The sequence below is a fragment of the Dromiciops gliroides genome, chromosome 2 (assembly GCF_019393635.1).
Source record: "Dromiciops gliroides isolate mDroGli1 chromosome 2, mDroGli1.pri, whole genome shotgun sequence".
Lineage (NCBI taxonomy): Eukaryota > Metazoa > Chordata > Mammalia > Microbiotheria > Microbiotheriidae > Dromiciops > Dromiciops gliroides.
Genome location: NC_057862.1, coordinates 522,838,505 through 522,863,092, shown reverse-complemented (window position 1 = coordinate 522,863,092; position 24,588 = coordinate 522,838,505). Strand labels below are relative to the sequence as shown.

At 38.5% G+C, this 24,588-nt stretch overlaps 1 protein-coding gene across 1 annotated transcript in view; it reads left to right on the top strand.

The window, feature by feature from the left end:
* The first annotated feature begins 569 nt into the window (after window positions 1-569).
* The window catches only part of ADD2 (adducin 2), a 186,570-nt gene continuing 162,551 nt past the window's right edge, over window positions 570-24,588 (top strand). The window contains exon 1 of the mRNA XM_043981669.1: window positions 570-977. The gene's annotated coding sequence lies outside the window, so the exon portion shown is untranslated. The remainder of the gene's footprint in view (window positions 978-24,588) is intronic.

Here is a 24,588-nt window from a genome sequence, read left to right as displayed (position 1 = left end):
AAAAATGAGAATAATTCTTAAGGAAATAAGATGAAGATTTTCTATACAACTGTAAGATTTACAAAGTAATTTCCTCACAGAAATCCTGGGAGGAGTTTGTATAGATTTTCTAATTCCTATTTTATGGATGAGAAAAGTGAGGTTCAGGGAGGAAATGACTTGTTTAATATAACAGCTCACAAGCAGAATTCCCCTGCGTTTCACTATATCACATTGCCTCTGCTGACAAAGCTCAGATTTAAGATTCTTACCCCGCCCACTTTCCCAGAACAAAACAACAATGTTGGTTACTGGTTGTAATTTTTGGTCATTTTTTTTTTTAAACAGCAACACCTGAATTTGGATGAAATCTGAAAAGTTCTTAAATATTGTTTTTGCCACTAACTTGTTTCAAGACTTCAGATCGTTTCCCTTGGGCCTCAGTTTCTCCTCTTGTAAAACGAGGGGCCTCTATTGGAGCATCTCTCAGGCCTCTTCCTGCTCTAACAGTCTATGACATCAAATCTGGTCTGTTGCATCATCTTCCAGACTGCAGCAGTAGAGAGTAGGTGGGGATTGCAGCAAGGTTTCTTTTGAAGCTGCACTGGGGCCTATGACCCACTAGAGGGGGCTCTGTGTGCACCCGGGGTCCTTCCCTTTGTCAGTATAGGCAACAGTAAAGCACTCTCATTCCTCTGAAGCCTCATGCCGGAGATGGATTTAATTTTGATCGCAGGGCTATAAGGGAGGGGACTGGATAGAAAACCTTTGTCATACGGCAGCAAGCCTCTGTTGTCTTTAATTACCATTAAAGTGTAGGAGCTGTGGCCTGGGGAGGGCACTGCCAACCAGGTGTGGGCAGACATCCTTAGTGCTCTCTGACAAGTGTGGGGCTGAGGATGGATGGAAAAGGATCCTCTGCAGATTAGCTGGGTGGACTTCAGATCTAAAAATTGGCCCCAGCAGAAGATCAGTTATGGATAAGATGCTCTAAGGAGGTAAGGCAGTCGTGGGTGTGGAAATGCCTAGCCTATCCATTTATTTATTTATTATTTTGAATGTTATTTTAAAATCTGTAGTAAGATTAGGTAGATGATGTGCTTCCATAGGTGGACATCTGGCATTTTAAAATATTCATGTGTGATGTATGTTTCACCGTCTCAGTGTTTTGTGCCTGTTTATATCACAGAAATGCCAAAAGATTGATGATTAGTCTAATTTCTTGGCCCTATGAAATAGACATCTCTGGAGTACAATCCCCTAGACTATTCTGCATAAAGCAGTAATAAATAATTTTACTATTACAGAAGAACATTCATTTTCATCTAGTTTTATCTCAATTACAGGTGAGGTGTTTTTTGTTTTGTTTTGTTTTTAAAGAAAAGAATATATTTGGTTTTTTTTCCTTCTGCCCTCCCCCACCTTTTAGAGGGTAAAAATTTGTGTTCAGTCTGGCTTGTGGCTTCATGGTTTATGCATAATTTACTCTTGGGGGATATCTCCCGTGCGTTTGGTAGCAACACACAGAAACATACTTTGCAGCTATTTCACAGACTAAGGAGGTGGGTGATCTAAAGCCTGGGAATATTTAGCTGAGAGGGACTGGTATATAATTGTGTTCTAAGTATGTTTTCATTTTTCAGGACTCTCAATCACTCAGGGGCCAGTGCCTGTGAAAGTCATGACATTTTTGTTTATTCTTGAGATCTTACCCTTCTTTCTCCCCCTTTTTCTTCTTCTCCCTCCTCTCCTACCCCTTCCTCCTCCGCCTGCCCCTTCCCCTCTCATTTGTTCCCCTTGGTGCATCTGTGAGGCAAGGACGAGTATAGGCTTGTTTTGATGTACCTGGCGTTGGCCTCCTTCAGAATGCTCACCATATAGTCTTTAGTCTACCCTATTGTCTTGTTTTCTTTCTTCCTCCCTTGTCCAAGTCCCTGCCCACTCAATCAACACCCCACCCCTCCAAGGAGAAAAAAAAAACATCATGTAAAATAAAAAAGAAACTATCCTTCATTTCTGACACATGATCAGTAGCCATCTGCTTCATCTCTTTTCTCTGTCTCCACTTGTGGTCTGCACTGTAAAGGTTTCACTGACTCAAAATTGTTCTGTAGATAATATAAATTGAATCTCAATGCACTAAATTGGCATTTTAATGTTTTCTGAGTAACCCTAAAGGAGGGATCTTGATATTCCTTGGACAAGAGGCCTTTGCAAAAAGATCACCGATTTATAGATTTCAAGTTCAGCTATCTTTATGTTCTATGTCAATGCTTAAGAGTCTTCTGCAGACAAAACTGTAGTTCAAGTTTGTGTTTTCCAAGGCATGTTATGGATTTAAATTGTGCGGTTATGAGTATTGTTTTTGTTTGATTATAATTGAGAACTGATAGTGTTTTGGGGCATGAATCAGTTGTTCAAAAGACCCGAATGAAAGCACTTCAGATGAAAATCAAAGGTCACCGAAATTCCAGACTTGTAAGAAGGTTTTTCCTGTTATCTAAAAAATGTCAATTGAGTAATTAAATATGTTTTTCTGACTGTGCTTAAATAAGCTGCCTTTCTACAAATCCGCCTGTTTTCATTCTTAACCAGAAGAATCAAAGTTTTGCAGTACTCATCACTAAATATCTATCTTTTCCTTATGCAGATTAAAAAGAAATTCAATTTAGATCAAAGCAAAGCAAACATGTATATGCAAGCATATATGTAAAGCCACCAGAAAATGTGATTTTTTTTTATTCTATGGCTACAGTTTCTTTATAGAAAACAGCTACAAATACCTCCACGAAAAACCCCACAATTCCCTCTCCCCCCAAAAATCCCAAACATTTATTTTGCCTAGCTGAGTTAGAAACAACCAAAGTCTGTGATAGTCTGTCTCTATCCCTATATTAATTATAAAAAATGCCTACATTAAGCAAAATAAAAGTTATATATATATATATATATATATATATATATATATGGCTTCTAGTCTATAAAGTTAGAATTTACTTTAGATGTTGGTTCAATTACTATTTTAGTTGGGAGAAATAACCAATGCTTAGGTTCTTCCACATCATATTCCTAGCTCTTCAGTCATTTCTTAGAAGACTAATAAAATTTTAAATACAAAAGATGGCTTATAAGGTTTAGGTTGAACTGTCTAATCAGAATATCACTTCTGGGAACATATGATCTAGTCCTTCTGAATGGCTACTTCTTTGAAAATTAGGGACTCATCTTTTTTCCCCAAATATATTTCTATGTGGCAGATCATCCATTTTATATCATAATGATAAAATTATACATGTTAGAACTGGAGGGGGACTTTGACATCATGGTCATTTAGTCCAACTCACTCATTTTACAAAATAGCAAACTGAGGCCCAGGAATATCAAATGACTCATCCAAGGCCACACAGATGGATAGGACTAGAAGTCAGATCTTCCGATGCTTAGTTGTTTTTTCAATCTCTCCATGTTGGCTCTCTAATGACTAAAATTAGGTTCTTCTACAATTAGGTAGCATATAACAAGAGTCTTGAAAATTTGTAGATAAAGTTTAGAAGAGACCTTATTTTAACTAGTTCAATCCCCTCATTTTAATTAAGCTTAATTTTGATTTTTTTACTAATGCAAAACATTTGTTGTTGTTCAGTCATTTGATTTTACTCCTGTCTGAATCTTTGTGACCCCATTATTGGGGTTTTCTTGGTAATGATACTAAAATGGTTTGCCATTTCCTTCTCCAGCTTATTTTACAGATGAGGAAACTCAGGCAAACAGTGTTGAATGACTTGCCCAGGGTCACACAGCCAATAAGTGTCTGAGGCTGGATTTGAATTCCAGGCCTGGTGTTCTATCCTTGGCACCACCTAGTTGTCCAATGCAAGGACATAGATGGAGTTTAAAAGTTGCCCAAGTTAGTACACAGTAGGAACAAGTAAATAAGCATAATTAAAAGGCACCCTCAAGAAATTGAGGTTTGGTAAAGGAAATTATTATTATTATTATTATTATTATTATTTTGGTGAGGCAGTTGGGGTTAAATGACTTGCCCAAGGTCACACAGCTAGTAAGTGTCAAGTGTCTGAGGCCAGATTTGAACTCAGGTCCTCCTGAATCCAGGGCTAGTGCTCTATCCACTGTGCCACCTAGCTGCCCCAAAGGAAATTATTATTAAAAATAAGTATCCACAAAATAATTCCAAATATTAACATCTTAGATAAATTGCAAGTTATTTGTGAATCCACAAGTCAGACATGTAAATTAATTAGTTCTTATCTCAAGGCTCAGTTTCACCTCTCCTTAAAATAAAATTATTGGACTATATTGCTCAGGCTCCTTCCACCATCAAATCTTCTGTTCTTACATAGAAGTGGGCAGATTAACTTCTAACTAAGAATTCATCTGCATAATAAATCTATGCAAAATAAAAAGCTTGGAATTTCCATCTGTCAGGTCCCCATCAAAAGCTCAACTTTCAACACTCAGGCAGGGGGATAATCTCAGGAAGATTCCTATGAATAGAAATGTCAGATGCAAGATGGGGTGTTGAGGAAGAGGAGATCTGGGCATTTTAAGGACTGCCTCAGGGGTGCATCAAACCCAGGAAAACTCAAACAGAGAAGATCTGGGACTGGAGATTAGTAATCAGGGCTTTACCAACTCCAGATCATAGCACAGTCCCTGGCAAAAAGTGGCACTTAAAAGTTGATCAATCGATTGATTACCACAGGGCATTCACAATTAAGATATTATCATCATATGTAGAAAACCCCACCATACCACCAAAAGACATTCCTACTTATCTCAGTAGCAGTAATAATAATGATAATATTCATATTAACACTTTAAAGTTTGTAAAGCACTTTACAAATATTAAATCATTTTGTTCTCAGAACAACCCTAGGAGGTAGATGCTGTTATTATTCCCATTTTACTAATGAGTCAGAGAGTTTAAGTGACTTACCCAAGGTCTCAAAGCCCATAAGTGTGTGAAGCAGGATTTGAACTCCGTTCTTGACTCCAGGTCCAGCACTCTATCTGCTTTACCACTTGGCTGTCAGTCATTTTGTTTTTGTTTTTGTTTTTGTTTTTTTAGTGAGGCAATTGGGGTTAAGTGACTTACCCAGGGTCACACAGCTAGTAAGTGTTAAGTGTCTGAGGCTGGATTTGAACTCAGGTACTCCTGACTCCAGGGTTGCTGCTCTATCCACTGCGCCACCTAGCTTCCCCATTTTTGTTATTTTTTAATTGTGTCTGACTCCATGTGATCCCATTTGGGGTTTTCTTGGCAGATACTGGAGGGGTTTGCTATTTCTTTCTCCAGCTCATTTTACAGATGAGGAAACTTAGGCAAGCAGGGTAAAGTGACTTGCCCAGGCTCACACAGCTAATAAGTGTCTAAGACTAGATTTCAGCTCAGGAAGAGGAGTATTCCTGACTGCAGGCCTGGCATTCTGTCCACTGCCCCACCTGGCTGCCAGTCATAACTGTCTTTAAATTTCCAGCCCTAATGGTATATCCATTGGTACCAAAGGTAGATAAGCCTTTATCCACTAGGAGGAAATGGTATCTGTCTTGTTTTGATTTTTTTTTTTTAGGTATTTTGTACTTAGATATTTAGATTCATGTCTTATTTTCCCTACTGGACTGTATGGTCCTTGAAGGTGGGGACTATGTTTTTCTTATGAATCTCTTGCATCTCCTAGCACAGTATCTTCCATATGATGGATGCATTAATAAGTCTTACAAATCAAAATGGAGCAAGTGACTTTATGATGAAGGGGGTTGTGAATAACAGAGCCAACCTTTTGGAATCAGTGTCAGAAGGATTCAGTTCCTGCCTTTGGCACATAGTAGCTGTGTGACCATGGGCAAATCCCACTCTACTTCTAAGTGCCCCAAGCAGTTCTTGAAGATTATATTATAGATGACTTGCCAACTTGAATTGGTGGAGTGAGTCACCATGCTAGAAATTTCAAAACCCACCAACCCTCCAGTATTTCATTTGGATTTTAGTTCCATTTACTTTTTGTGGGGGAGGGCAATAGGAGTTAAATGACTTGCCCAGGATCACACAGCTAGTAAGTGTCAAGTGTCTGAGGCCCTATTTGAACTCAGGTCCTCCCGAATCCAGGGCTAGTGCTTTATCCACTGCGTCACTTAGCTGCCCCCACTCCTTTTACTTCTACTAACAAGGCTTTCACTATTTTTCTTTTTTCCTTTTTTTTTTTTTGTATGGGGCAATAAGGGTTAAGTGCCTCGCCCACGGTCACACATCTAGTAAGTGTTGAGTATCCAAGGCCGGATTTGAACTCAGGTCTGCCGGAACCCAGTGCCAGTGCACTCTTTTTCTTAGTTTCAAATAAAAGAGTTCTTTAAGGAGAATAATTAATGGCCAAATATAAATAAAAACATGTCTACAGTTCTACATGACTGTAGAACTCACAAATCTTTTGTGGATGTGTGTTCAGATACATACCGTGTACTGGTCCTTAAGAGGCAACAGGAAGGACATTGGAATAAGAGCTGGCCTTGGAGTTGGAAAGACCTGGAAGACTCATCCTACCTTATGCATTAGCTGCATGACCTTGGGCAAGTCACAACCTCTAAGAGCCTCTTATCAGTATCTGCTTGAATACTTTGAGCTATTTGGATAGCAGCACTAATCTACATATGATCGTAAATTCCTTAGAAAGCATCTTCTCTTGTTCATAGTGCCATGTTTTCGGATACTTGATAAATACTCAAGGTCAATGATGAGGGGCCTACATTTCAGAATGCATGGTGTCTCTATATAATATGATGTAATATTTCCTAATGAGAAATTGGGGGCGGGGTTACTTCCTTGCTTTATCTGTTTGATGTCTCCTTGTCATCATACAATGCCATTAGCCTAATCATGAACGTTGTGGAAATCTGCTGCAACTAAGAACCACAAAGCAGTGACATTAAAATTTTTCCTAGCATCTTTGAGATACTCTGGGGGCACAATGGGGACTTTTTTGTTTTTGTTTTTGTTTTATTTTTTGCCTTTTGAGTACTACTAAATTGTAAGCTCCTTGAGGGCAGAGGCTACATCTTGTTCATCTCTATTCTCAATTTATCACAGTGTCCTGAACATAGGCATTTGGAGTGGAGTAAAAGCATGATTAAGATCACTAGCAGTTTTCACCTCCTGGACCATTCACTCTTTTTATACTTCTTGCCTTGTTAATCTATTGGGGGCCTTAGAAATGGAAGATATCCACTTACAGTCTCAGTGTGCTTGCCTCCCTTTAAATCACTTTAGGATTTAGAAATTTAGTGCCTTTTTCTGAATACCTCAGTTACTTCCCAATAACCCACATTCTTATTTCATAATTGTGCCTTTTCTTATAAAAACAACCACATAGTTAAACAAAATCATCCTATATAGTTACTTCTACCGACAGAATAGTTCTTTACCTCTTTGCCAAGAAAAAAGAAAAAGTTTCATTAGTCATCTGGAACCAATAATATTCATTGCATTTGGTCTAAATTATGTCATCTTATAATGTCTTCTGATTCTTCTTTCTTCACTCTGCATCAATTCACACAACCCTTATCTTGCTTCTCTGAACTCCTCACCTAAGCTGTACCTTAAAATGCAATAATATTCATTCGTTACAATTTGCTCAATCATTCCTAAATTGATAGACACTTACTTTTTTTAAATAGCATTTTGCTGCTACAAAGAGTGGTACTATAAATATTTCAATCAGTTAGTCAAAAATCATTTGTCAAGTTCTTACTATGTGAGAGACTTTGTGCTGAGCACTAGGGATACAAAGAAAGGTAAAAAAACCCAAACAAACCCTGTTCCTGCTCTTGGGGAGCTTACATTCTAAAAAGGGAGAAAACACATACATAATTGGTAAATACAAGATATTGGGGAGGGGTTAATTTCAGAGGCACTAATAGTTGGGGATTGAGGAGACTGGGAAAGATCTCCTATAGAAAGTGGGATTTGAGCAAAGACTTGAAACCAAGGGACAGCGATGAGAGGGTAGAGCATTTTAGGGATGAGGGATAGCCAATGCAAAGGTATGAAGACTGGAGATAAAGTGTCATGTTTGAGGAACTGCCAGTATGAATTATTATGGTTAATAATATAATCTGTGGATTATAGTTAGTGTGGGGGGTAGTCAAATATAAGAAGACCTGAAAGGTAGACGTTTTCATCTAAAGTGAGGAAGGAGCCAAGTTATGAAAAGTTTTAAATGTCAAACAGAAGGCTTTTGGTTCAACTTTAATAACAATGTTCCACTAAGACTTCTGGGAGTCACTGTATTTGATTTAGAGGAAGGGATTTCATGATCGCTCAAAACAAAAAGTAATCAGATACTGATGAAGATAAAATAACCTTCTCATCAGTCTCAAAAAAAGATCATAGAGTCATAGATAAAACAGTATCAAGATAGCAGTGATCAATTAATTTGGCAACATAAATACTTTGCCCAGCTCAGAAAACCAAGATGGATAAGAGGAGGTGGTTAGGTAGGTGGAAAACCAGGAGAAAACAGTTTTATGAAAATCTAGAGAAGGAAGAATATCCTAACAAAGAGGTCAAAAACAAAATAGATGGAGAAAAAGTGATTCATTAGTTTGATGACTAAGAGATAATTGGTCATTTTGGACAGAAAAGTTTCACTTGAACGAGGAGCTCAAAAATGAGATTGCAGAGGGTTTAGAATTGAGCAAGATGAAAGGATGTGGAAATGTAAAAGACTTTCTTAAGGCATTTACCCAAGAAGAGAAGGAGATAGTGGATAGGATGGTACAAGTAGGGTAGGGGTAAGAGATAAAGGAGACTTGCTATGTCTGTAGACAGCAGAGAAGGAGCCAGTAATTAGAGAGAGATGGAAGAGTAGAAAGAAAATGGTATTGACATTGAGAGCAATCTTCTTGAAAAATCAAGAGAGGATGGGATCAAGGGTACCTGTAGAGGAATTTCCTTAAACAAGGAGAAGGGCTACTTTTTTTTACAAAAGACTTCAGTGAAGGAGAGAGTTAGGAAATATGTCTGAGTGCTGTGAGATGGGAAAGAGGGGAGAACATGGAGTTTTCAAGGAATGGCTTCAATTTGTGTGTGTGTGTGTGTGAAGTATGAGGTGAGGTCATCAACAGAGATGGTACCATGGAAGGTTTGCAGAGAGACAAGATATTTGGAATGCAGTTGTGGAGAGGGGGATTTTGAATCAATTTATGAACAGTAGAATGATTGCCTTTGCTGCAGTGAGGAGGGTGCCATTTAAATCAGATACTAAAAGGACTGGGTTGACACTACTTTAACTAGGTCAGAATATATCTCAATCAATAAGTAACACACAGACCTTGGACGAAGTTCAAAAAGCATTTGAAACCCCAAGAAGGAACTGTCTGGAGAGGGAGGGGAGCCTGGTAATCAAAGGAGGACCTTTTAGTTTTGAAAGTTCTGGATGATATTATACTTTCCATCTTTCTATTGATGACCTAGCATCACACCCCAGGGGACATCAGCTGTTCACGTAGTGTCTTAAATGGCAACCTCAGATTTGCTGCTACATCACTGCGAGATAAGGATGATCTGGATTCATGATTTTACAGTGATCTTGAACAAGAAGCAACACCATGCCTAAGGGGAACTTTTTAAAGCACCCCCAAGAATGAGAGAAAAGGACTTTGGTCAATCAGGAGGGGTAACCCTTTGCCTCATGTACTCTTTAATCTTGATTTTACCTTCCCCATGACTCTATATGTACTTCTGGGAGAGTGTGTTACAGGTTGGGGAGGGGGACTGCTTTTACTTTATCACTTTAGTACATACCACTTTCTAAAAGTTAAGTAAGGCTAGATGACTAAATGATTCTCAGCTGATAGTCTTGGGTGAAAGCACATTAATGGAAGTTGGAACCAAAGTCATTAGAGAATCACCCTGCCCATGCCTCAAGTATACCTTATCACCTTCCAAGTTGGCAAAGACAAAGGATAAAATTAGTCATTGTTGGAAAGATTGTGAGAAGTCAGATACACAAATACAATGTTTGTAGAATTGTGAATTGGTCTAGATGTTCTGGAAATTAATTTGGGATTATGCCCCGCCCCACCATTACAAAGTAGTTTATAGATTTTAAGTTACTCCCACTACTTAACATATATTTCTTTTTTTTAATTTTTAAAAAACTTTTTTTACTTAACATATATTTCAGAGGGGATTAGAAGGAAAAGAATGGTCTTATCCCTAAGGGAGAGATATAGCTAACCAAGCTCTGGGGACTCAACTTATCTAGTGGGAGCAAGAGCTAGGACAAGGATGCCCCAGAGTTTATTCGGGCTACAATGCAATTGTGGACACAATCAAGACAGTTTTGCAGTTCCCTCAAGCTTCTTTTGGCAACAGGTGAATAAGAAAGAAGGAGGTGATTGGTAAGAGTAATTCGGAATTGGGGTTTGGTGAAATGTGTCCAGTGATAGGACACAGAGGCAAAGATTTTAGAGAGGAGGATAGTAGTATAGGAGGTTGTCTCACTAAGAGATCAAGGAGAGAGAGTACAGCCAGTCCAAAAGTGATGGCCTAGAAAAGAACTGAGGGTTGGAGGGCATGGAAGTGATAGTGAAGAGAAAAAATAGAGTTAGGGGTCATAAAACATAGGGAAAGAGGGACCATTCTTTTCCTTATAATCCCTTTCTCTTACACACACATACACACACATATACATACATACTTACACACACACACACACACACACACACACACACACATATATATATATATTTAGTGGTGGGAATCATTCAGTCAAAGGCTATGAATATGAACTATTTTGTAATTTTGGGAGCATAGTTCCAAATAGATTTCCACACCTAGACCATTTCAAAATTCTACAAATTGAGCACCCACAAAAACAAATTGTATTCATGTGTCTGACTTCTCACAGTTTTTTCAACATTGACTAGTTTTAGCCTTTTTCACTGTTAACTTGGTATGATATAATATCCTTGAGTTGTTTTAATTGACATTTAAATTATTATTAGTGATTTTTAGTATTTTTCACATAGTGTTTTTTTTTGTTTGGTTTTTTTTTTTTTTTTTTTTTTTTATTGAGGCAATTGGGGTTAAGTGACTTGCTCAGGGTCACACAGCTAGTAAGTGTTAAGTGTCTGAGGCCAGATTTGAACTCAGGTCTTCCTGACTCCAGGGCCGGTGCTCTATCCACTGCACCACCTAGCTGCCCCCACATAGTGTTTTTGATATATTTCTTTTCAAAACTGTTTACATCTATCACTACTTATCTATCGGGGAATATATTTTAATTTTATAAATGTATGTCAGTTCCTCATATATCTTAGATGTCATATTTTTATAAGATATTCAATGTGATTTGTTTTATTTCACCAATTGCTAGTTTCTTTCTTAGTCTTAGCTGCATTGATTTTATTCACGAAAAAAGATGTCATTCTCATTTTACCCCAGATTTTATTGGGAAAATGTCCCATACTTCTCCAAAGCATATACTATGAGTTCTTGGTTATAAAGAGATACTTTTGAGAAGTACCCCTATATGTCTGTATTTTAAGGGTATTTTTAAAAAATCATATATTATTGCCATGGTTTATCAAAATTTTTTCTGTATTTGTTCAATCAATCATCATTTATTAAGGAACTACCATGTGTTTAGCACTGTGCTCAGTGGTAAGCAGAAAATAGATATTTACACAAAAGCAAAATAATCCCTTTCAAAACTTCGACATTCCACTGGGAAGAGGGGGGAGAGAGAGACAATATTTTTATTGATCAATCATATAAAGTTGTTTATAGGATTAACTTCTATTTCCTCAATGTTGAACCATCTATGCAAATCTGGAATAAATCCAACATGAGTTTAGTGAACATTTTTTGAATATATCATTATGATCTTTTTGCTGGAAATGGATTAAAACATTTTGTGTCAATATCCATTAGTGATGAAAAGCAACATAGCAAAATGTATAGAAAGTCTGCCACAGAGTTCTGAAGACCTGAGCTCAAGTCCTATCTCTGGCACATACTGATTAGAGGACATTGAACATTTTACTGCTTAGGTGACCCTCTAAAATGTTAAGTTTCAGAAAAATTGGTAATCTGCATTGGTAGAGGGAGTTTTCTTGCTAAGAGTTCCCTACATAGATGAAATCACAAGTCAGGAAAAAATTATTGGTAATACTGTATACTTTTTTTTTCTCTGCTTTATCACTCCCTGGTTTGGAAATCTATACCATATTTTTTTTCCATCACATACCTTATTTTTATTGTTGAGAATAATTTTTGTAATATAGTTTCTCTTTAAATATCTGGTAGAATTCATTTCTAAATTCTTCTGGATGAGGTAATTACTCTTTTTTTTAAGGCAATAAAAATTTTAATTAAAAGGTGTTCTTTCACAGTGTTATTTGCTTTAACAAAATTCTCACTTGTGAGAGTTAAGTAAAAGAGAAAAGGTGATCTTGATCCAGGAACACAGATGTTTCCCAAGTACTGCTTATGCTTTCCTTATTTTTTCCCTTCTGTTTCTATTGAATTGATAAAAAGAGTTTTGAAAGAGGAAAGATAAGGGTGTTGAAATCTGTTCTTAAATGAATTAATTTATTCTTCAACAACTATTTGTTAAACTCCCGCTGTTTGCCATATGATGAACAGTTGAAGGAATCTGGATGTGTTTAATCTGCAGAAGAGAAGACTTAGGGAGGGACTGGATAGCTGCCTTCAATTGTCTGAAGAGATTTCATATGGAATTGGGATTAGATTTCCTCTGCTTGGATCAAGAAAATGAGGGGCAGTCTCTGATAGTTTCAGAGAAGTAAATTTAGCCTCCATCTAAGGAAAAACTTCCTAATAACTAGAGCTACTTAAAAGTGGTATTAGATGCCTTGGAAGATTTCTACTCAATATAGATCTTCAGATAAAATATCCATGACCATTTGTTGGGAACGTAGTAGGGCATGTTGTTGTTCAGGCATGGGTTGGGTAAGTTGCTGTCTGAGATTCTGTGATTCTAAAAAATCTCTCTGCCAAGTGCTAGGATAGATATAAACATTTTTGTTCTTATGTAGGGTTATACATTTAGATCTATAGTTGCATCTGTATAGGGAACTCCCATATGAGGAAACTCTTCTGAAGCAAATCAGCACCCCCTCTGCCACTTACTGTCTTAGAAAGTGACATTAGAGCATTAGGAGGTTAAGTGACTTGCCCAGGGTCATACAGCCAGTATGTGTCAGAGGCAGGACTTGACCAGAGTTCTTGGCTTTGAGGTCAGTGCTAACTCTAATGCGGATGGCTGAGGACAGGCATCAAGCGGCCCATAGCATTCCTAAGAAACTGGGACATAGGATCATAGTATTTAGAATTGAAACAGACCTCAGAGACTACTTAGTCCACTTGCCTCATATTTTGGTAGCCACCAAGGTCCCACAAAATTGTAAGGTTTCTTTTTGGTGTCCATTGAATATCTCTTTCTAGTCCCTCCTGAGTTCAATGCTCTTACAATTGTTCTCTGGCTGCCCAAAGTCCCTTATTTTATCACTTTAGTCAAACCTGCCCTCCCTTGAAATGTCCGATCCTCTCAATTATCTCCTTCCTAGCTACAGTACTCATATTTAAAGTGTGCTAAATTTTGCAAAGTATTGTTCTCACAATAACCCTATGAGGCAGGCAGTGTCTGTATCACTATATCCATTTTACAAATGAAAGGGCTGAGTCTAGGAAAGATTAAACAACACCCTGCCCGATGGTCACACAGCTCTAGTAACTGTCAGAAACACTGACTATATGGACCAAGGACTCTAAGTCCAGTATTTTTCCCATGTTAAAACCCCTAGTTTTTAAAAACTAAGAAATAGCCAATCAAATAAACCTTTTACTTCTTCAATGTTATGGTCTCAGTTGCAGGGAGTGGGAAGGAAACAATCTTATTAAACCAACCCACACTATCTGTGCAAAGGTGCCAACATGCCGGCCATACTGGAAGTCAGAGGCAGCCAGGGGTAGCACAGCCTGGTATAAAGAGTTCAAGATTTGGAGTCAGGGGGGCAGCTAGGTGGCATAGTGGTTAAAAGCACCAGCCCTGGATTCCGGAGGACCTGAGTTCAAATCCGACCTCAGACACTTGACACTTACTAGCTGTGTGACCTTGGGGAAGTCACTTAACCCTGATTGTCCCCCCCCCCCCAAAAAAAAAAGACTTGGAGTCAGATTGCCTGAGTTCCAACTCTCATTCTAGTCTTTGCTCTGTGACATTGGACAAGTCACTTGTATTCTCTAGGCCTCAGTTTAATACTCTGTAAAGGGTAGAGGAGAGAGGGAGAAGGGTGTAACTAGACAATGTCTCAGGTTCCTTAGACACACACACACACACACACCCCTATATTTCATTAAGGCAAAACATTTGGGACTGAACTTCTTGGCTTCCACACCCCCTCAGGGTTATTCTTTTGTAATTTTTTTTTTCTTCAAGGCTGTCTGTGGTACGTTGCACAAATTAGGACTTCAGGTGGATGTTGGCTAAAAAGCAGGATTTATTGCCAAAATGAAATAAGGGCAAGATTGGTTGTAATGGTTTCTATTCATTTGTATTGGGGCAGGTACCCACATGCTTCAGTCTATCAATGGGAACAGAAAGAAGGGCCAGTGTCCCAGATTCTGACAAAGAGGTGACTTTGGTGCTCCAGGCAAGAGCAGTGGATTTGGAGACTGAGGGCCTGGATCCCAAAGCTAACTTTGCTGCTTATTATTTTTGTGACACTGGTCCAGTCCCTTCCCCTCCCCTCCAGGGTCTTAGTTTTTTTCTTTTTTAATCTATAAAATGAAGTGGTTGGAATACACGATCTCTAATATTACTTCAAGTTCTAAATTCGGAAAAGAGAGCACTGATGATTCAGCAAGATGTTCTGCCAAGTAAACAGCAAATTTCCCCTCATATTGAAAGCCATTGCTGTTTTCTGTCCACTGCATGCCAGTATGCATACCAGCAGCCAATAAATGGTGCTGATAAAAATGCCAAAAGCCATGCATCTATCACTAGAATACTATATTTCGATCATGGGGCTAAAACCTAGCAAAAGAACACATGTCACCAAGATCAGATATTCATTCATCCTCCCTTAACTTTGTGAAAGAAAAAAAGTCTCTTCTACAGCTTTCCTCATCCTCCTACCAATTCCTTTGAGTAGATACAAATCTCAGTAGTTAGTTTAATTTGTATGATTGGAATCAGAAGACCTGACTTAAATCATGGAGAGACAGGTCCTTTCTAACTCTGTCTTTGATCACAGGATCCTATAACACCCCTGAGCCTCACTCTTTCATCTGGTAAATGAACTGACACCCTTTAGAGGTCACCTTTGTTAGGTTTCACAAATTAGCAATTTATGTGGAGACTTTTATAAACCAATCTTGTTTGAAGTTTAGCTCAATTTGGGGGGTCTTACTCATTGTTTGTCTAATGAAACATTATTAGTCATACATTAATATAATTTCTCCATCTCCCTAGACTCTTAAAGTTATTTAAAATTTTCAAAACTGGCTGCTAATATTTTTCCTCTTTTAAATTAGATACTGGCAGACTTTTTTTTTTTTTTTACAGAAAATGGGGGGAAAAGAAGGCTGGTTATACTCCATTTTCTACAATGTCATGTCTCCTTAGCAACTTTCTGGGGATATCTCTCATATGCCTTGGTGCAATAGTTTCTCAATCTGCACATTCTCATCTCCATACTTATAACAAAGGTCTCTGTTCCACCTCAGTATCCACATTCACCTATCCATCTTCTTTTGGGACTTTTTGACTTATCTTGTGATTTGGATACATGTAGGAGGTGGAGCTCTGTTTTTGGAACTCAGGTCTCAGCATATCTGTCTGTGCTTTGGTCTTCAAGGTTTTCCCACAGTTGTCTTTAGTCTTTTTATGCCAATATTCAGACAGACTAATCCAAGAAGTAGTTATTAAGTGTGTAGTATATACACGGCATTGTACTTAGTGCTGGGGATACAAAGACAAACCAAACAAAAAATAGATTCTGCTGTCAAGGAGCTGATTTTCCATTAGAAGAACGAAACATATAAAAAAGGCTAAGTTTATTCATGATTTTTGGAGGAAGGGGAAAGAAGTAACAACAAGGCAGATCAGGAAAGGCTTCTTATAGAAGGGAGAACAGGAGCTGAGCCTTAAAGGCAATTAGTGGTTCTAAGAAATGGAGGGGAAGCAGGTGGGGCATTCAAAACACAAGAGACCACCTCTGCAACTGTACAGAAGCAAGGACTGGAATATTGAGTTTGAGGAACAGCCTATTTGAAGTAAACCTATTTGAAGTGAGAGTGTGTGATAATGAATAATGTAAAGTAAACCTAGAAAGGTAGGCAGGATCCAAACCTAAAGGACTTTAAATGTCTGAGGAGTTAGATTAAGCAATGGATTAAGTTCTGTACCTGGAGTTAAGGAGACCTGAGTTCAAGATCGGCTTCAGACACTTAGTAGCTGTGTAACCCTGGACAAGTCATTTAACCTCTGTCCCTCTCAATTTCCTCATCTGCAAAATGGGGGTAATAAAAGGACCTAGCTCACGGAATTGTTGTGAGCAGAAGATGAGATATTTGTAAAGGGCTTTGTAAACTTTAAAATATTCTATAAATGCTAACTATCATTATTACTATTATTATCCCAGAGTCTATAGGGAGCCACTGAAGATTCTCAATCATACTTGTGCTTTAGGAAGGTTTTTTTTGGCAGCTTTGTGGATGAAGGATTGGATTGGGAGTAAGGGAGAGCCTGGAAGCCAGGTGTTCAATTACAAGTCTGTTGTAAATAATCTAAGCAAGAAGTGATGAGAGCCTGAGCCAGGATTTTGGCCATTTGAATGGAATGAAAGGGAAAGATGTCATGTCTCTTAAGACATGACATATGTTTCTTAATTCTTCATTAGTCCAGTATATGTGTGATTTCATCTGTTTGGCTTCCGTGTCTACCAATGAAGAGCATGACCCTTCCATGCTTTTGTATTCTGCTCAGAGAAGCTAGGATCAAGAGAAATAATTGCCTGGTTGTCAACTCTTCTAGTAACAATCCTTTCTACACTTATTGAGGATGTTTCTTGGACAATAGATGGGCAATCCATTGTTGGGCCCTGTGGGGACCAATTTTTAATTGGGAAGTGTTAGCTAAGCGGCTCGCCACAATACTGGGGCAAGGAAGGAGACAGGCAGCCTCCCTCAAAACAGAACAGGATTTATTTTAACAAGAACAAACTTAAAAAAAAAAACAACACAAACAGGATCAGTAGGATCAAGGGAAAGGAAATAAAATGGGGAAAGGGAAATTATACAGCCTGAAAAATACCACCGCCCAGGAATTAGCTGAAAATACACAGCAGAGCACCCTGTCACCTTCCAGCTTCCAGCCAGAAAATGCCGGGGTAGGGGGGGGGGAGGAGAACAAAACTTCCTTCCTCCCCACACACTCTATACAGCCCCCAGCTAATTGGATGGCTGCTCTGATAGCCACATGACTGCCCTCACTAGGCTTCCAGTCATTATAATTTTGCCAGGCCCGTGTAGGCGTCAGCAAGTGGTGATGACGTGAGGTGCCAGCACCATGGCACCGTGCAGTTTGCAGGGCCCCAGGCCAGTGCGCACCAAGGCATAAAAACCTCAAATAACAATTAATTCTTCTTCTTTTTTTTTTTTTTAGTGAGGCAATTGGGGTTAAGCGACTTGCCCAGGGTCACACAGCTAGTAAGTGTTAAGTGTCTGAGGCCAGATTTGAACTCAGATACTCCTGACTCCAGGGCTGGTGCTCTATCCACTGCGCCACCTAGCTGCCCAACAATTAATTCTTTATAGCCCTTTGTAGGAAAAGTGAGAGCTTAGATTCCATTGGACTGACCTTTGAGAATGTAGGATCACCTCCATGCTCCCCAGTGAATGTAGGTAGGGCGAGTCAGAAATCAGGATTTTTAAAAATTCAAATAAAAGACTTATAATTTGTTGATAGTAAATTTCATCTTTTTAGATTTGGTCCAATATTATAGCTTATTGAGATATTTTTGGATCCTAACTCATCCAATATATTAGTTATGTTCCATTTTTGTGTCATTTGCAAACTTTATAAATATGCCATCTATACCTTTAATAAAGTCTCTGATAAAATGTTGAACAATGTAAGCTAAATACTGTGATAAAAAGATTTGGAGACAAAGAATGTGGGTTCAAATTCTGGCTTTGTAGTTCATTACCTTCAAATCACTTAACTTCACTGGGTGTTAGCAAAATGAAGGAGTTGCACTATATGACCTCAAAGGTCTCATATCTCGGAATCTATCATGCCATATAGATTTGCTTCAGTTGTCTGTGGCTAAATTATCATTTTGCTCCATTTTAAGTTTTTGAAACTCAATTCTTTGGATTTTTCAACTTGTTTTCTCTTGTATTTAATAACATGTAAAAAGAGTGGTTTTCCCCCCTCCCCTTCTAAAGATTATACAGAAAGTTTTTAAACTGCCTTACTTTAAAAGGTCAGTCTCAGGTGGTGATATTAAGTTTAAAAGCCATACCTACAGATATGATTAACCTTCCCAGCAATCAGGTTGCAGTCACTGACCCTTGATTTGAATATGAAATTGCCTCTCCCTCCCCAGCCCCCCAAAGTAGTCACCTGAAAACTTCCCCATATAATTTAATATATTGTGAAACATTATTATAATTCTGTTCTAAAGATATCTATCAGACATCCCTAGGGACCCCAGTTTTTTTTTTTTTTGAGTGAATACAATGCTGAAGCCTCAAGGACAGATGTGAACTTCCTCTTAAAGAAGATACTTTCTAAGTCACAACAGTAATAGCCCCCAAGGAACATATAATCTAGGACAATATAACATATGCACATGCAATCAAAATGGAGCATAAATACATGAGAAGTACAAATAAAGTAAAATATAAAGTCTGTGGGGGAAAGGAGAAGGTTATCCCCAGTTGGAAGAGGGCATCTGGGGAGGCTTCCTAGATGAGGCGACCCTTGAGCTAGGATTGATTGATTGATTTTTTTTGGGCAGCCACTGGGGGTTAAGTGACTTGCCCAGGGTCACACAGCTAGTAAGTGTCAAGTGTCTGAGACTGGGTTTGAACTCAGGTCCTCCTGAATCCAGGGCCAGTGCTCTATCCACCGTGCCACCTAGCTGCCCCTTGAGCTAGGATTTAAAGGAAGGACAGATGGTGAGAATAAGGCAGAAGGGTGGTTGACAGCATTCCAGGCATAAAGAACACTGGGTGCAAAGACATGGTAGTGAGAAAGTCTGGAGCATATACAGAGAATAGGGAGCAGTACAGTTTGGTGGAATGAAGGGAACTGTATGAAGCAAGTGAAGTATGAAAGATAGAGACATCATATTCCTAGGGCCTTGCATACAACTGAGAAAGTTAGATTATTTTCAGTAGATAATGAGGAGCTATCAGAGGGTTTTGAGCAGAGGAGCTCTGTGACCAGATCTGTTAATAAGAAAGATTAACCTGGTGAAGACATGAAGGATGAACTAGAGAGGGCAGAGGAAGGAGGATCTTTTAGGCAATTATTGCAATAGTGTGGGCGGTCTCTTAAGGACCTAAATGGTGCTGGCAGTGAGGACAGAGATGAGCTGATTTGAGATTTCAAAGGGAAGTAGAAAATAGATGAAATTTGTTTTCTAAATTATTACAAACACTGTTACTTAAAAACAGAATCCTATAATTTTGGAATTGGAATGGACTTCAGAGGCCATGTAATTCAATCCATATTGGAATGGAAATCCCAGCTACAATATCCCCCACAAGTGTTCTAAAAATAAGATTCTTTGCATGAAGATCTACAGTGGGAAGGGAATATAATGCCTGCTAGGTACCAGTCACTGTGCTAAGCATTTTTTAACAAATATTATATCATTTGATCCTTACAGTATCCCTGCAAGGTAGATGCTATTATCATCCTCCTATTTTACAGTTGAGGAAACTGAAGCAAACAGAGGATATATGTATGACTTGCCCAGGGACAGGAAGCCAGGGTCTGAGGCTGGATTTGAACCCAGGTCTTTTTGACTTCAGATCCACTGTACCACCAGCTGACAGCTACAGATATGGTCTGACTAGCAGATTACAATGGATCTCACACCTTCCTAGTGCTAGACACTATGCTATTCAATTAAGTTGAAGAATTCATTAGCTTTCTTGGATGCCATATCACACTGCTATTCATATTGAGCTTATAAAAAAAAAGCCCCATATCCTTTTCTTTTTTAAAAAATTTATTTATTTAAGTTTTCAACCTTTGTTTAGATAAGATTTCCAATTTCCAATTTTTCTCCCTCCCTTTCCTCCCTCCTCCCCTCCCCTAGACAGCTGGTAATCTGATATATAACATTAAACATATTTCTGCATTAGTTGTGTTATACAAGAAGAATCAGAGCAAGAAGGAAAAACCTCCAAAAAGAAAAACAACAGCACCAAAAACAAAAGTAACAGTACGGTCCAATCAGCGTCCATATTCCACAGTTCCTTTTTATTTTTCTAGATTTGGAGAGCCTTTTCGATCATGAGTCCTTTGGAACTTTCTTGTACCGTTGGATTGGTGAGAAGAATCTAGTCTATCACAGTTGATCAACACACAATGTTGATGATACTGTGCACAATATTCTCCTGGTTCTGCTCATCTCACTCATCATCATGCAAGACCCTCTAGGTTTCTTTGAACTCCCCACATCCTTTTCATATGTACTGCAGTTCATTTTTGGACCAAATATAAGCAAGGTCTTTTATTTTCATTCTTCTTCAGGGTTAAAGGCATTGAGAGAGCAAGCAGCTGCCCCTCATTCTTCCTTTTTTGTTATCATTCTCAAAGCAGTCCCCATTTATAGATGCCATTACAGTTACCTAACTTTACTGTTATTCCACAGTTGGTTAAAATTCTATATTCAATATATTTTTTATTTTAAAACAAATGAAGAATCAAATGCTTTTAACTGTTCCTTGGATGTTTCATCTTTTCATGTTTGTAGTTCTTTTAAAAATAGCTTAACTGTATTCACACTTGCCTGTAGAATATCAGAGCATTCCTAGGGATGTGTGAGAGCCTGAATATTCAATTCAGCAACCGGCAAAGAGTGTGCATTTCTATTTGATTTTTTATATCTTCCTTCATCTATGCTTGAAACACCCAATCTAGAAGTATTATAAGCGTAAAAGGGTACATCATGAATAACCTTTTGAAATTAAAAAAAGTTTAACTTTTAATAACAGGTTGTGTGATAGAAATAAAACTGAATCCTCTTTCTACAGATAATATGCGCTGTAATTCCCTCCATCCTCCCTAGGACACAAAGGATCTTCTCACCCACAGGAGTCATTTTTCATTTGCCACCCAATCTAAAATGAGGATGCACTGAAATGAGAATAATCTGATCTAGTTGTCCTGAACTTCAGTACGTTTGTTTGTGGTTTACTATATATGTAACTCTGTACAAATCAATTCCTATTCTCTGGACTTTGATTTCTCCCAAATGAAAAAAAAATGAGATTGATCGCTAAGCGTATATTACAGCTAGATCTCTATGAAAAGTATTGTAAAAGTCACACTTTTTCAATTTATTCTATATCAGCTTAGGTTATTCAGTGATAAAATTTCTCCCTCTCAGTTTTCTATTTTTGGCATGAGACTTACGCGATATTTCCTTGATTTTTACTGTTTCTGATCTTCAGGGTGTACACCATGGTGAGCCGAACCTATAATGTGGCAGCTTAGAAAAATAATAGGACCTTAGTCTGCATTTTAATCAAAGCGTATGTTCAGAAAGGAGGCCATGATAGTCTCACTATATTCTTTCCTGATCAGAGCATATCTGAACTATTTTGTTCAGTTTGGGGTGCCACATTTTAGCAGGGACATTAACAAGCTGGGCATTACCCAGTGTAAAGGAGGGGAATCAAATTCATATAATATGAGAATCAGTTGAAGGAACTGGGGGATAGTTTAGCCTGGAGAAATAGAGCCTTGTTGTAGGAGTGGAGGCAGGGATTTCTGTCTTCAAATATTTGATGGCCTAGCATGTGGAAAAGGGTTATGAAAGAGGGCTTCTTAACCATTTTTACTTGTCATAACATGTACCTCTTCTCAGAATGCTTTTAAATGCGTAAAATCAAATACATGAATTACAAATGAAACCAATCATATTGAAATACAGTTTCCAAAATATTTTTTTAAAAGTTAATGGGGGAGGGCAGCTAGGTGGTACAGTGGATAAAGCACTGGCCCTGGATTCAGAAGGACCTAAGTTCAAATGCAACCTCAGACATTTAACACTTACTAGCTGTGTGACCCTGTCACTTAACCCTCATTGCCCCACAAAAAAAAAATGAATGGGCATCAAGGTTATGAACCCCTGTTTTAAGTTTTTCTGTTTGACCTCAGAAGGCAGAATGAGAACTTATAGTGGAAATTACTGTAAGGCAGACTGTGGCTCAAACTAAGGATAAACTTCCTAAGAACTGAAACTGTCCAAGAGTGAAATGGACTTCTCTGAGACAGTGACTGGTTATGAGTTTTCTGTCAGGGAGCTGTTCAAGCAGAGACCAAATGACCCTTTTCAAGGGTATTTTGACAAGGGGTCAAGGCAGGGAATTCTTCCTCAGGTACAGGTTGGACTGGGTAACCCCTGAGATGTCTTTCAGTTTTGTGATTCTATTCTATTCTATTCTAAATTCTCTGATCCTACAACACTATGATTATGTGAACCAAGAATGGTAAGGGTGGGAGAAGTTACTCTTATCCTTTTTTGGTATCAGATGCTTGAGTATTCATACTAATTATCTCAGCATCCCTTTATTTAGAATTTATCCTCCTTCACTCTTCACACCACACTTCTGATATTTTCAACATGCTCATTTGCCTCCTAAATTAGCTACATCTGTTACCATAGTTATGTAGCATCTAGTTTAACTCCTTCCACGCTTGTCCAAATGCACTCACATCCATTTTTTAAAAAATTTCTGCCATAATCATCAAAGGTAGCCAAGATTTCCAGAGTACTGTAAATTTTCTATATGTTAAGCTGAAAGATACCTCTGATTTCTATTCATTGACCCCAGTCCCACCCTCTAGGGTTAAGTAGAACAAATCTATTTCTCCTTCTATATTTCAGTGCTGCTCACTTCTTCTTTTCTTTTTTTTTTCTTTCTTTTTTTGCAGGGCAATGAGGATTAAGTGACTTGCCCAGGGTCACACTGCTAGTAAATGTGTCAAGTGTCTGAGGCCAGATTTGAACTCAGGTACTCCTGAATCCAGGGCCGGTGCTTTAACCACTGCGCCATCTAGCTGTCCCCATGTAGCTATCCTTCTTAACACTTGCAAATTTGGTTAACCCACCATCTCTACCTTCCTCAAGTCAGTCATTATAATTCTAAACAAAAAAAGTCCAAGAATATGGCTCATTAAAAACATTTCCCCAGGTCAATATCAGTCCTTTAATCACCACTCTTTGTTGTTGTTCAGTTGTTTCGGTTGTTTCTGGCTCTTCATGACCCCATTTGGGGTTTTCTTGGCAAAGATATTGGAGGGGTTTGCCATTTCCTTCTCTAGCTCATTTGTTTTTGGGGGGTGAGGCAATTGGGGTTAAGTGACTTGCCCAGGGTCACACAGACAGTGTTAAGTGTCTGAGGCTGGATTTAAACTCAGGTCCTCCTGACTCCAGGGCTGGTGCTCTATCTACTGCGCCACCTAGCTGCCCCCTCTGGCTCATTTTACAGATGAGAAAACTGAGGTAAAAAGGGTTAAGTGACTTCCCCAGGTCACACAGACAGTAAGTGTCTGAAGCTGAATTTGAACTCAGGTCTTCCTGACTACAGCCCTGGCACTTTATCCACTGTACTACCTAACTGCTTTGTCACCACTCTTAGGGTCAACCTACACTTAGGGTCAGTCCTCCACTAATTTAACTGTACTATTATGAAGCTCATATCTCCATCTTGTACAAAAGGATATGGCAAAGGACATAGTTTATCTGACCTTCATCAAGACATCTGACAATGATCACAACATTTCCCTGAGTCTATTAGGTCCAACAAGAGAAAAAAAATAAAGTAAAACTGGCATGCTTTATTTTTTTTAATGAACTTATGCTGTTTCTTATTAATCACTACATCCCTTTCTAAGAACTCACAGCTTTTTCATTTACTGCTGAGTCCTATAACTTTACCAGTAATTGAAGTCAAGCTCATTGGTCCATCAGTTCATACTTTTTTCCCCATTTTGAAAATCAGGATCATATTTCCTGTCTCTAGCCCTCTGGCACTGCTTTAATCCATTATAGTTTTTCAAAGATAACAGATAGTCACTAGTCACAATTGAAAATTCTTTAAACTGTGTGTGGTGGCACGTGCCTGTCATCCCAAGCATGGGAATGCTGAAGTTGGTGGATCTCTTGAATTTCAGCATTCTGAACTATGCAAATTGGGTGTCTACATTAGGTTTGGCATCAATATAATGAGCCTCTGGGAGCAGGGTGTCAGTCCCCCAGTTGCCTAAGGAGGGGCCAACCAGACCAAGTCAGAAGTAGAGTAGTAATGAAATTGGG